We start from the raw sequence: 14,811 nt of genomic DNA, 5'->3' as shown, positions 1-14,811 counted from the left end.
ACCCCACTCTTAAACTGTTTTCAAACGTTTTTCACTTGGGGGAGATAACATACTCCGATAAACATATTTTCTGAGATAAACGCATATGAAAGATTTTGTTATAAATTATATATCACTTGTAAAGGCTAAGCGGCATACATAACATTTGAAGTCCCACACATCGGACCGGTTAATATTTGGAATAGCGAGTCACTTTTGGGTAGTACTACTGGGTTTGACAAACCCCACCCGACGCTAAGCTCAACTGGAGGTTGAGTGGGTGTAAATTTTGGCTAACACTTACCATGGTCTGGAGGACCTGGTGACGGGCACTTGATAAACAGTCAGCTTCGGTCGCGAACCACTTAGCGATACTTGTTGTATAGATTAGCTACCTATCGATATATAATTTGACATAACACTATCTGGTAATGCAAAACACTTAAACGCTGTAACGTGGTTACACACTTAAACGCTGTAACGTGGTTACACACTTAAACGCTGTAACGTGGTTACACACTCAAACGCTGTAACGTGGTTACACACTCAAACGTCGTAACAGGGGTTACGCAACATTTAAACGTCGTAACGAGGTTACGCAAAACGCTAAACGATTTATCTTATTTTACTTGTGAACTCACCAACCTTGTGTTGACACTTTTAGTATGTTATTCTCAGGTAGCCGAGGCGGGCGCGCGGTTTAGGAGCATGCATTAATTGAAAACATCTTTACTCTGCAAACTTAATTTTAACATTTACATTTGGTTTTAAGTCGTCCTGCGTGACGCAACTTTTGAATTAAGGTTTTACGCTTCCGCACTTACTTTCATTTAAACGTTTTTCTTTGGTTTGGTTATAACTAATGATTCCGATCCTGCCAGTTCACACCCTCTGACGGTAAAACTCCGTTAGTGGATTTTGAGGGTGTGACAAAGTGTGAATACACTTACCTTAAGTGGTAAGTGTATAGATGTTATACAAGTAGCTATTATGTAATGCTTGTCGGTACGTGAACGATCTTCGGATATTGCACGTATCGCCAAGGATAGTGATTGTCAAGTGGTTGTTATGTAAGGCCCCGAACCCGGTGACCCTACTTTAGCGTCGGATTTACTCATAAACACAGTTCTTCAAATCAGAGTTTATTAAAACTTTTCGCGGAATATAAAACATCAATCATTTGTTACAAAACATTAAATCTTTTCTTTGATACCATAACACAAAACTTTATATTTAAAACATCTTTACTTCTTTCTTCAGATGCCAGCCGTTCAATCCATGCCGTGTGTCATCCTCATGCTAACTCTATAATCAGCTCACCTGCGTGCATACTAAAAGTCAGCTACGCTGAGTGAGTTCTAGTTAATCGAACGCCATACAATACATACACATACATACATATCCGTAGATACATATCCATACTTCACTAGTTACCCTTCTGTTCTACATACATACTTGCTACCATACATACATACATATCTACAATCACTAACCTCAGTCTACCGAGAGTACGTTCATAGTTCACCGTCTATACCTGTACTCAAGGTCGTGAACACGTACAAGGTTCGCAGTCCTTACCTATGTTCACCATTTATGGTACGTACAAGGATCGCGGTCCTTCCCTATACCATAGTACATCCACAACACGTACAAGGTTCGCAGTCCTTCCCTATGTTGCAACCTAATTCATAGCACGTACGAGGTTCGCAGTCCTCCCCTATGCTACAAAATCAGCACGTATAAGGTTCACAGTCCTTTCCTATGCTGAAATACATCCACAACACGTACAAGGTTCGCAGTCCTTCCCTATGTTGCAACCTAATTCATAGCACGTACGAGGTTCGCAGTCCTCCCCTATGCTACAAAATCAGCACGTATAAGGTTCACAGTCCTTTCCTATGCTGACGCCTATCTACATTACGTATAAGGTTCGCAGTCCTTATCTACGTTTACATATATCATCTACTTCACGTATAAGGCTCGCAGTCCTTAACTACGCCATTACCAGCCGAGTCTATGTCCGACAGAAGCTAGAGGGATTTGCCATCCTAACTTACTATGTCGAACGTAGAACTCACATGCCATTCGTGTACCTATATACACATACTTACATTATAACATAAGAACACTTTAGGCATTCTTTACCTCATTCATTTAACAACCATAACCCTTGTCGTTACGTGCAATATCCGAAGATCGTTCACGCCCCGACAAGTATTCATTTGAAATATTCATACATCTTCGATATATAATATTCGTACCTTTATTTTTTAACCTGACAGTACGCGCAATATCCGAAGATCGTTCGCGTACCGACAAACAATCATTCACATCTATCACACATATCACATATGACATACACTTATCACTTAGGATAAATGTATTAACAACACATCGAGTATGCACACAGCCCCGAAAACATAACAAGGAATGGGGCTAGAAACTCACCTGAACACGGTTACGTTCACCGTTAATCGTAATCCCTTTCTTCAGCTGTGCACGGCTGACTGTATAACAAGTACACGTATCAAACAACTATCACTACTCATATCATCTTTCCAGTCTTAACTACTACCCAAAACGAACGGGGGTCCGGGGGCAGCGCCCCTGGCAGCGGGGTCTAGGGGCGGCAGCCCCTAGCAGGGTCCAAGGGGCAGAGCCCCTGGCTGGGGTCGAGCTGCCAAGTCAGCTTGGAAAAATTTTATTTACATTAACTGTCTTAACACATTTTCCATTAGGTTTTTAATTTATTTTCTAAGCGAACTTAACTTTAGGCGAAGTTAAACCTTAGGCGAACTTAGCTTTAGCGAAGTTAAACCTTAGGCGAACTTAGCTTTAGGCGAAGTTAAACCATAGGCGAACTTAGCTTTAGGCGAAGTTAAACCTTAGGCGAACTTATCTTTAGGCGAAGTTAAACCTTAGGCGAACTTAGCTTTAGGCGAAGTTAATCCTTAGGCGAACTTAGCTTTAGGCGAAGTTAAACCTTAGGCGAACTTAGCTTTAGGCGAAGTTCATCAGGCGAACTTAGCTTGCAGGCGAAGTTCATTAGGCGAACTTAGCTTGCAGGCGAAGTTGTCGTCTGCAGGTTCTGTTCGCTCTTAAATCCTTCGTTCCTTAACCAAATAACTCGATTTAGGTACTCATGGAATCGTCTGACCAGCGCCTACAAACCCCAACTATCAAATCGACCTAACATCGATGTTTAGAGGGTGCGATTTAGGCATATAGGTTACGGGTCCTTTTTATCAATCGATTAACCCATCAAATCATAACCATTTTCAGTAAGTTTAGCTTTGTTGGATTCGTTTTTACCATACAAACTCAGATCTACCATTTCTCAAATCAAACCGAACCTATACGAACGATTTCTAACCATAAACGTACCTTGAACGAGTCGAACTTACGAACACGAGCTGGTCTTGTTGCTTTGGTTCGTCACGACGATCCAGCACCAACTAACGTTTACTCTCTCTCGGATCCTGCTCGTTTATGGTGTGTGTGTTTTTGAATGTGTAGAGATTAGAATGGAAAGAGATGAGGTTTAGGTTTTATGGTGGTTTAGGGGATATTTATATCCCTTAAAGCCCATGGACCTAAGGCCCATTCTCATTTAACCCATCTCAATTAATCTAACACTAGCCCGACTCATACCAACTCCTACTCAATTATTTATTTCCCGAACCCGAGTCAACTTTCCCTCTATTATTAAGTAATATAATTAATATCATTTTGGAAATTCGGGATGTTACATGTTAGTGTGTATGTATTCTATGATGTGACTTGCTTATTATGTAAATATTGTATTGATATAAAGTGTGCTGTAGACAAGTAGGGGTAGATTGTGATAGAAGTGGCAGAGTCTAGTAAGAGTGTTAGTGGCATGACGATAGTACGTGGTAGGGTAAGCCTATACGTGACTTCGTTATTAAAGTGGCAAAGTGGCATAACGATATTCGTTATTAAAGTGGCATCAAGTGGCATAAAGTGGCATAAGTGGCTAAACTGTAGGGGTAATTAAGAGGCTAGGCTATAAGGGTAATTAAGTGGTTAAGCAGTGGCATGTTAGACTGTGGACTATGTGTCTTTGGATACGTATATATTGTATGTAGTGGTTGTATGATAAGTTGCTTGATTAACTAGAACTCACTCAGCGTAGCTGACTTTTAGTATGCACGCAGGTGAGTAGAATGAGACAGCTAGCTTGAGCGGGCACATGGTGGGCGAATAGGAGACTGGCATCTGAAGACTCAAAATGTTTTAATGTAATTGACGTGTATTTTGAAAGACAAGAATGTTTAATTAAGGCAAGTTTTGGATTGCTGTAGCGTTTCATGAAAGTTTTTATATTCCGCGAAAGTTTTAATGAACTCTGATTGCAAGAACTGTATTTATGAGTAAATCCGACGTTAAAGTAGGGCTACCGGGTTCGGGGCCTTACATTTATTTTTAAATATAATTAATCTAGTTTAAAAATATAGAATAATAATAATTACTCTAATTATTTATTTTTTAATTAAATAACAAGACAAAAAATATTTTTTTAAATGTATTTAATTTAGCTACTTGTATGTACAACTACACGTATATTTTAAATGGTTTGGAATACGTACAATTCATGTGTATTAGAGAGGGATGGCAAAACGATGGATCAAAAGAATTTTACAAGGATGTCAAATGGGTTGGGAAAATGCTAATGACTTTTAGTTATGTATTAGAATGCGTTTGTTTATGGGTTAGAATGGTTTACAACAGGCTCCATTCAATTTTATTTTAAATAAAACCCACGAAACCGAATAGAAACCGAGAAATCGAAACTGAACATATACCAAAACCGACCGAAACAAAAAAAAACAAAATCGAACCGAAAAAAACGACAAAAATCGAACCTGAACCGATACAAAACCGAGTTTTTTTATTGAACGAGGTTGACGGCGGGAACATTTTAGTTATTTTACATTTTGAGTTTTTTATTTATATTTTGAGTTATTATTTTTTTGAATTTTTTTAAGGGTTTTTGAAACTTTTTGTATTTTAACCTATACTTGGGTCAAGATGGGTTAGCTTTACCCATCCTATCCCTTTATTTTAAAAATATATCCTTATTCATACCCATTCTAACCCATCACCCAAACCCAACCCAACCCAACACACCTATAGTATAAGATATCGAAAATTCAAATCTTGTTATATACAACACTATTTTATGAGTATAAAGGATGTAAAAATATATAATTTAAAAGGTTTAAAAGGTTAAATACTTTCAATTTTCATTTTTTTGACCGGTAACATGATCCGTTATTTTTTAGTTATTTTATCATTAAAAATAGTGTCACATCAACTTTAAAATTAATAGAGTTAGTGTTCCGTTAACAAGTAAGTGAAAATTGAGAGTGATGAATAACGTTTCTTAAATTGAAAGTGCTCTCAGCCAATGAATGAAATTTGGAAGCATTGAAATCCAATAACCCGATTTAAAAATATCTAGAATTATAATTCCACCATCTTCATAAATTTATTGGTTAACACTCTAGCTCATTTATATGAGATGTATGTCCTTAAGAAATCTTCTGATGACAAGGTGTTTCCCCTTTAATTTAAATACTGATGGCTCGAATTCTTGAAGGTACATATGTAAACATTTAATTTAAATACTGATGGTTTAAATTCTTGAAGGTACATATGTAATCCTGCTCTAAGACTATTTAATACTGAAACTTTATTTAAATAAATTTTAATAGCGTCACAAATAGGGGATTCTTCGGTAATATGATGTGGAGGAGAGAGAGAGTAGGTGAAATTCTTGATGAAAAATGCATTACATTGGGTTTGATTTAAGAATGAGTTTGTGAGTAAATGGAAAGAGAGAGAAGAAATAGAGTAGAGATAAGATGTTTCCATGAGGCCAAATGCAGGGCCGACCCTTGGGGGTGGCAGGGTCACTGGCCCGACACCCTACTATGCCGGAATTATTATTTTTTTAAAATTATATTATTTTTATTAAGTACAATATGTAAATTAAATGTTTAGACTCGGTTACATAATCACTAGCTTAGTTTAGTGGCAAAAATGTATTACACCCAACCAAAATGTTATGAGTTCTAGTCTTACTGAGACATGTTTAATTCTTTTTTTATACAAAAGTTTTTATACAACCCAAATTATAACTAAATAAACCTAAATAAACATTAAATTGTTTAAACCTAACAAAATACTCATTTTACTTAAAGTCAAAAACATTTTTTCTTCGTCTTAAAACATTTTTTTGCTTTCTCAAAACCAGAGCTAACTAATTCCAACTGATATAAGAAAACACTCCCGAAAACACCATCCCTTGTAGATGGTTTAAATATGAAATCCTTTTTGTACAAGTGTCAAATTGAAAGAGGTGAGGTGGCAGCTACTCGAAGACCCTTGTCTATGAAGTTGAATTGAACGTCAGCAAGTTTGAATATTGACTTGACTTTTACTTAAATGCATGCTGTATAAATGGTTGGACCACCAAATATTGCTAATTATAGCAATCTAGATATGTGTCTAATTACATTTAGAGGAATGGAATGCTTTTTTTTAACAACCAACTAACTAACGTCGAGTAGTCCGCACGCGACTATCATTGGCTAAAAGTAGTCCGAACCGACCACGAGTTTGGACAGACGGACCTATTGATGATTTGACATCCGGTATCGTTTATCCTTAATAATTTGATACAGATTATATCCCACAAAAATAATAATACATTACAAAGATTAACAACAATAGCGATGACAAATGTCGTCTCTAAAGCTCCCAAATGCCGTAATTATTATGAATAACAATAACAAATCGTCGCTAATGTGTTGTTAATAAATCTTCACTAATTCCCACAAACCACCGTTAATGTGTTGATACAACAGTGTCGCCGCTACATATACGTCTAGGAACCGATTAACTGACGACACAGAACTCTGACAAAACTTTTAGTGCGACAAATGTCGTTGCTAATGCTCTCTAACTTTGTTTTGCGTATTTTTCTCACAAATCATGATGTTTTCAGTTTTTCCTAGATGCATACGTATACGACAAATAGATGCATATTTTTTCCAATACATACCGCAACCATATATATATATATAAACATATAAAAGTACATAAACGTTAACTACTTCAATTAACTTGGTTAAGTCGAACACAAACAGCCAGTTAAAACATCAAACTAGCTGGTCCATATCATTAATCACCCCTCGCCTATATCATCTTCGTCGTCTTTATTTGATGCCTTATTCGAAGCCATATACACTGTGTTAGTCTATTAAAATTTATTCGACGCATTTTGTCTCGTTCAAACAAGAAGTTGGATAATTTAAGTCTAACAATTGCGTTTGGGTCATTTTAACCCATTTATTTAAACTAAAAGCTAGATCATCTAAAACTTTTAAACTTGTCTAAATAGTTATTACCATTTACCAAAGTATCACATTAACCCAATTAGCAAACTACCAACACAAACCAAATTTACCAACATAAATAAGCTAGTTTTACAAGTATAAACGTTGGAGGTATCTACTCCTTGCTCATGATGACCAACGAAGCTTGACGCTATAAATAAAGAAGGTTTACCAACGCGATTACGCGAAACACTTAAAAATCTTTTCTTATTTTGTTTAACATTAAAATTAGATTATACATTAAATAAACACTTATATATATACACACACATAATGTTAGGAACAAAGCGGCGCGTGTAAGCGAAACAACACACACATGCACAACGATAAACACGCATAAACGAAAATATAAATGACACAAGAATTTAACGTGGTTCGGTCCCCGCGAGGGGACCTACGTCCACGGGCTGCAACTAGGTTTTCTTATTAGCTCAGAACAAAGATTACAATTACATGATGGGATATATATAATAAACAAGATTAGGGTTAAACATAATTAGGAACCAAAACCGGGCCTCCTAATAGAACCAGCCCAAAGGCCTTCATAACCCAACAATTTTCCACTTGAAGGCCTTGCGATAAACTTCAGCCCGCCGTCCAAGCAAATAACAATAACCCAGTCATCCAGTAACTCCAATAATCTTCAGTAACATAAATCTACTAAGCCTCCGGTTCCAAGAACAAGCTAAAATTTCGACAACAGAAATTCTTCAAGACTCTAGTTCCCTAGGAACAAGCTAAGATTTCCACAAATCCACACCCTAGTTGCAGCTGCCCTTCTCATCAATTACCTGAAAGGCCCATTGAAGCTCCCGAGAGCTCAAATCCGGTCATCACAGACTCAGCCATGACAAAACCCGTCAATGACTCATCCTCAATCTTAACCGGCCCTCACTTACTCACACTACCGACTCCAAAGACTTTCAAAGGATAAACACTCTGCAAATCAGCAAACTATACCAAGAGAGATTTTCACATTCGGATTCCTGGTCCTCCGAACCCAACGTCCCTTTGGAAACAAACCGAGAACACATCGCGTGCTCCCACTGTTACCAAAACCCCGAACATGTTCAGACCTCCGAATACGCTCAAGCTGACATCCTCGTGGCTCTAGGCTTCATGTATGCAAACTGAAACCCCTTAGCTCTACCCGATTCAGCGATCCAAGACTTTATAACTCGATAGTTGGTTCACTTTATCCGATGATACAAAAACCATATCCTCCAAAAGTCTTTAACAAAAAAAATTCACCAATGCTTTATTGAATTGAGTAACCAGAAATAAAGCATACTAGAATTTTGAACCCAAGAGTCTTCACCGCCTTCACTGAGTCCCAATGCATCAACCCCATATACATTCACAAAAGCATAATTCCAAACCTTTCGACATCGACTCTTAAAATGTCTCACCTCTACGCAGCCTAACAAGTCGACTATGCTCAGCTCCCACTGTGTCTGTTATCTCAACCCATGCCACAACAACACTCCATGAGATGAACCCCACTCGTACTATCCCGGCAAATAACTTTACCCAACACGAGATTATGAACCTCTCAAATGGTGTACGACTGATCACCACCAAACAAGATATAACTTCACAATTCCAAACGAACAAGAAGTAATAATCACAGTTTCGAACCAGCTAACAGGCAGACAGTTATAACAACAGTAGAACTTTCATGGAGAACAAGCGGTACCAAAGGTTCTATGACCGCACAAACGATCAACTAACGCAAACCCTAACCGAAAGATCATTCAAACGAGCAATAAAACACATGACTTGTCACTATTTTTATTTATTTATTTATTTCACTTATGTTGTCACCAGCACACCAACTAGTTCAATTTTCTCCAGGTTTATCCATCACTAGTACCACATCCAAGTTCCCATGACAAACCAATCAACCAAAAAATCCATAACCGACGAACATTCCAATGATAACCATCTCGTTTTCAGTTATAACAATAACGAACGAGAACAAATCGGAAACAGTGAATATACACAGCAATGGCACGGGCTTGAACTTGACGGTTGTTCTACTTAACACTATCAAGTTAAACCGATTTGCACCTACAACAACCGATAAATCAAGAAACTGTACAAAACCGTAAACAATTACCTCAGACTGATCTCTTCTAGACAAATCCAACCCAAACCCGAACTCAACTTATCTTCACAAAACCCGGCTAAAGTAAACATGGTTGATAATCATCGTCAAAACCCGAACTTGAAACAACAACCATAACCTTTAACCCGATCGAGTACCAAAGTTTATAAAAACTTTTTTCGACCAAATTGATAAAATAAACTTTCAATCATTTTAAAAAACAAAAGTTGTTAAAGGCCATTATAATACTACGGTGACCACCAACAAATGGGTTCTCACGCACCCCAAGAAAGCAATTAAAGACCTCAATTTCTTTAAGCTATGTTCATCAGCGCCTCTAGCAAACACGACAACCCGATTCCGGCCAAATAGTCCTTGGCCGTCACAATCACTGAACCGCCATTATACCGGTAAACCTTGGTCAAGATCTGGCCACAAAGACAAACCAAATATCCCGATTACACTATAAATCAACGGCGAAAAAGAGCCAACGCAAGAACTCTAATCGCGATTTTCATGTTCACGGCGACTCCAAGCTTCCTCGCCACTTGAACCAGAGCCTCACAAAAAGACTAACCATAAGAGGACTTGCCCCACCCGATCAGAAAGACGATCGGAACCAACAAATCAAATAAAACAACGAATCAAGGATTCATATGGCGCCTGGATTACTTTCTTAAAACAGGGATCAATCTGTGATCGAACTTCAACAGAGATTTCGGTATCGGCCGCGCCACGCCGTCTTCAACCAGAACCCCAAATTGCAAGAAACAGATTTCGAACCAAAACCTTCTGCGAAATCGTAACCAGTGCAACGAACCGTGTGTCCAACGAGCCAAAGCTCTGATACCACTTGTTATGAACAAAGCGGCGCGCGGAAGCGAAACAACACACACATGCACAACGATAAACACGCATAAACGAAAATATAAAAGACACAAGAATTTAACATGGTTCGGTCCCCGCGAGGGGACATACGTCCACGGGCTGCAACTAGGTTTTCTTATTAGCTCAGAACAAAGATTACAATTACATGATGGGATATATATAATAAACAAGATTAGGGTTAAACATAATTAGGAACCAAAACCGGGCCTCCTAATAGAACCGGCCCAAAGGCCTTCATAACCAAACACATAATACACATATACAGGGTTGTAAACGACATAAATAAGCTAGTTTAACCTGTGTAAACAATGGAGGTGTATATTGCTTGCTCATGATGACCACGTAACTCGACGCGATAGATGACGAAGGTTTACGCCCAACTCCTATAATATGTCCGCGCTAAGCACCTACCACCTTTTCAAAAACCGCGACTTCATTCGGGTGTGATGCACCGCATTCATAAAATCTGCATTCACTTTTGGGTTCAGTTTAAGACTCGAACTCTTCCTTTAACCGTTCTATATATTACAAAGATTATTTGTTATATATATGTGTGTGTGTGTGTGTTTGAAAATTTTACTTAAACAAATAATTACATATTTCTACTCGGCTAGATCGCTCTCAAATATCCTATCTTTATCATTATGAGCAGCGCGAAACACTTAATAGCCCTTTCTTATTTTGTTTAACATTTAAAATTAGATTACATATATATAGAAAAGGGTTAAAATAAAAATACATAGTTTTGTAGGAATAACACAAATTTTAGAGTTAAGAAACTATGTAGCATAAATCCTTAATCCTAGGAAACTATTTGGTAGTTTAAAAACTATCAATCTCAACCATTAGATCATAAATCCAATGGCCTAGATTGATTCTTACTCTTCATATGAAACTATTTCTTTTTATTATATATATAGGGTAAGGTTATAATAAAAACACATTGTTTTGTAGAAATGGTAGGAATAGATATAGACCACAACCAATCTAATGGATGAGATTAAAAACAATTTTAAATGCATGGTGTTTCTTAACTTTATACTTCCTGATGTGTTTATCAAGGGCATTTTAGTCCAATTAGTCTAATTTTAAATGAACCACCGTTTTTCTAAATTGCCAAATAGGTAGAAAATGTAGTTATTATTGTTGCTAAAATCTAGCATTTAAAAAAAACTTTATCGATTAATTAAAGGATTACATCATCGTGTTTATCATAATTATCCTCCTGGAAAACTTTATCGGTGTAAACTGGAGATAGTTTGTTCAACATAGTTTGTGAGGAGTAAAGAAAGTAATAATCAAAAGGTTTGTAAATGAAACGACTTTTTTTATTTGTAATTTTTTTAAGAACGTATTGTTTTTTGTTAACTGAAAGTTGTTAGTTATTTGGAATAAAGATGTTTAGGATGGCTGAGGAGGTCGAGAAGTAACAAACGTGAGATGAATACGCAAAGGTGTGTTTAAGTTAGATGTTTTGGATTCAATTTTGTTGGTTTTTTTGTGATCAACTTTGTTTTGATTAAAAAATAGTTTGTTGTAGTTAATATATTGTTAATAAATGTCTGTTAGTGTTTTTTTGAAAGTTGTTTGCATCTAAGTGGAACAATGTTTCAAAACCTTATATGGTTGACTTACTGATGTGAATGGTGTGTGTGCTTAATAATGATCTTAGTAGCTAACACACTAAGGAGGAGCCCCGTATTGCGTTGAATACCAGTTTCAGTCATTACACGAACACTTTGGTTTCCGCGATTGACTTGACTGTGGACTTAGACGGATCTGCAATACCTAAAAGAAGTAGAAAAGGTAGACAAGATAATTCCCGTATTAATAGTTATTCATCATTATGTAATTAAAAATTTAGTAATAATTTTTCACCACTTTTGTTCAACAATCTATGTGAAGAGGTTAAAGAGAAGCTAGTTAGAGTCAGAGGAGAAGGAGAAGGTAAGCTAAGTATAGAAAACATTGATGGTTGTACTTTGAAGACACCAATTAAAAGTGTTTCACCAAATACGAGATTGGTTAATGACGGTTGTTTGTCAATTTTCAATAAGACACCAACACCAACTAAAGAAACGGAAGAATTCTTTAAAGGTAAATTTATAGTTGTATGTAGATATTATTATATTTGGAATGTTTTTTGAAATACTTTTTTATGGTTATGTTTATTTGTTCAACTCTAATGCCGAACAATGATTCGGACGATGATTTTGTCACCGCCGAGTAAGCGATTGAAAACAACGAAGGCAGCTGCTCCACATGTATTTTTTAAGTATGATGGTACTAAAATACGACTGAGAATTAAAACCTTTAAGTTTTTGAAACTCATTAGAGAGCTCAATGACAATCAAAAAAAGCTTGTTAAAGAGATCGAGTTTGGCACAATACTTGAACTTAAGATAGACCAGATACCAACAAGTCTCGGATACTGGTTGGTGAGGAACTATAACCATAAAACAAGTATCCTAGACATTGGGGTAGCTAAGATACATATAACACCACAACTAGTACATATGTTGCTAGGAATCCCGATGGGTGATACTAATGTGAATGAGATGAGTAGAGCACGTAACTCGGATGAAGTAGTTAATGAATGGAACAGTCAGTTTAAGCAGATGAACCAAATGTTGAGGCTGTCAAAGTTTTTTGAATATTTGAGTAGGAAAACAACCAGTGATCGATTGTTTATGCCGAACTTCTTGGTTGCATTTAACACTATGTTGGGAGGAGTAACCAATAACAACTGTGTAAACCGAAAGTTCTTGACATGCATTAATGATACCAAAGAAATTAAGAATCTCAGCTGGTTCCAATACATGATTACTCTGATGGAGCGATAAAAAAAAAGCTGGAATGAGGCTAAGGAATACAACTGATCAATGATGGTGCATGTGGTATGTAGAAAAAAAAACATGTTGGTTGTTTTTAATAAACTAATTAGAATACGTTGTTGTTAACATGCATTTGCTATATAGTTAATTATTTGTTATGTTATTGTTTATTGGAGCTAGCATTAGCAAATTGCGTAAATGATAAAGTTAAGGATTCAGACAAGTTGGCCCATGCAGTTACTCGTTTTACTTTTGACGATCTGGATAAACTAGAGTTTGATGAATTAAATAAGCTTAGCTATGGGAAGTCCAACAAAGGAAATCAGGTTAAGATAAATGATGACAAAACAACACAGAAACAAGATGTGGTTTCAAAGAATAAAAACAACTGTTAAAATCGTTGTTGGACGCGGATGGTGTTAAATTTGCTAAAAAAACAACAACTAATTTCAGAAATGCTAAATGTGACATTCGTCAAATTTGAGTCTCGAGTTGTATCAGTATTGTAAACTTTTTATTTTATAAAACTGACTCAATCAATTTTGGAACCTAAATTAATTATTATATAATATTATATAGACCTTGATCATCAATAAATCGATGTTTGTCATATTATAGAGTCGTTAAGACGAACATAGAGAGTTTAAAATGATTTTCGTAAACTAGTTATAAGCTTTAGAAACCTTTTAAATCGTTTTAAACTTTGTTTGAAACATGAGGGCTTGTTTTGTAAATATAAAATACAAACATATTCATATACAACCCTAACCCTAACCCACTTAACACTCATCACCCCCCCCCCATCTCTTTCTCTCTTATACCAGCCGTCACCTCCACTTCCGGTGACGAGCTCCGGCCACCACCTTACTCCCTCCCCACCTAAGGTCCTAAACTAAACCCTAAACCTAATATTAACACACATCACACCAGCCGCCCCGTTCCCTTTGGCCGATTTTCCGGCGAACCGCAATTCCGGCGAGCCTCGAAACCTGCCGGCCACCTAACTTCCCTCTCGCCGTACCCTACCTCTCTCTCTCGCGTCGGCTCTTTCTCTCTGTCTCTCTCCCTCTCCGTGTTCGCTCTCTCTCTCTTCTCTCTTTCTGTTTCTTCATTTCCGGCGCACCTCAGGTGGTCGGAATCGGGCCTCGGGGACTGCCGTTCTTCGTGTCCAACGAGTTCGGCTCGGTTCCTTCTCGGTGTAGAACCGCAAGCATAAACTCAAATAATAGGTAAATTTATTTTGGGTGTTGGTGTTATTAAATTTTTCATAAATTGATTATAAGATTTGAACTTGTTAATAAACGGTTTTATCTTTCGGTCACATTCTTTGAAACGAGTGGGATGAGTATTGGATTGTTTTGATTTGGGGAAAAGATGAACACCCAAGAAATGGATATGTTATTTTTATGGATTTAAATTAACAATTGCGGGTTTAACTTTGAGTTTGTTTAACAAATTGTTATCTTGGTTCGGTTTGGTTGGTACGTTAGTTATTAAACTAGAGGTCTCGGGTTTGGGTCATCCTAGATCGGTTTTTGGTATTGTTTCTTGTTATGCTTAATAAATTAATTATTACTAT

The sequence above is a fragment of the Bidens hawaiensis genome, unplaced genomic scaffold, assembly GCF_021521415.1.
Source record: "Bidens hawaiensis isolate Kalapana, Puna unplaced genomic scaffold, B.hawaiensis_p1.1 tig00001032_1, whole genome shotgun sequence".
In the NCBI taxonomy this organism is placed as follows: domain Eukaryota; kingdom Viridiplantae; phylum Streptophyta; class Magnoliopsida; order Asterales; family Asteraceae; genus Bidens; species Bidens hawaiensis.
This window is presented reverse-complemented; position numbering follows the sequence as displayed.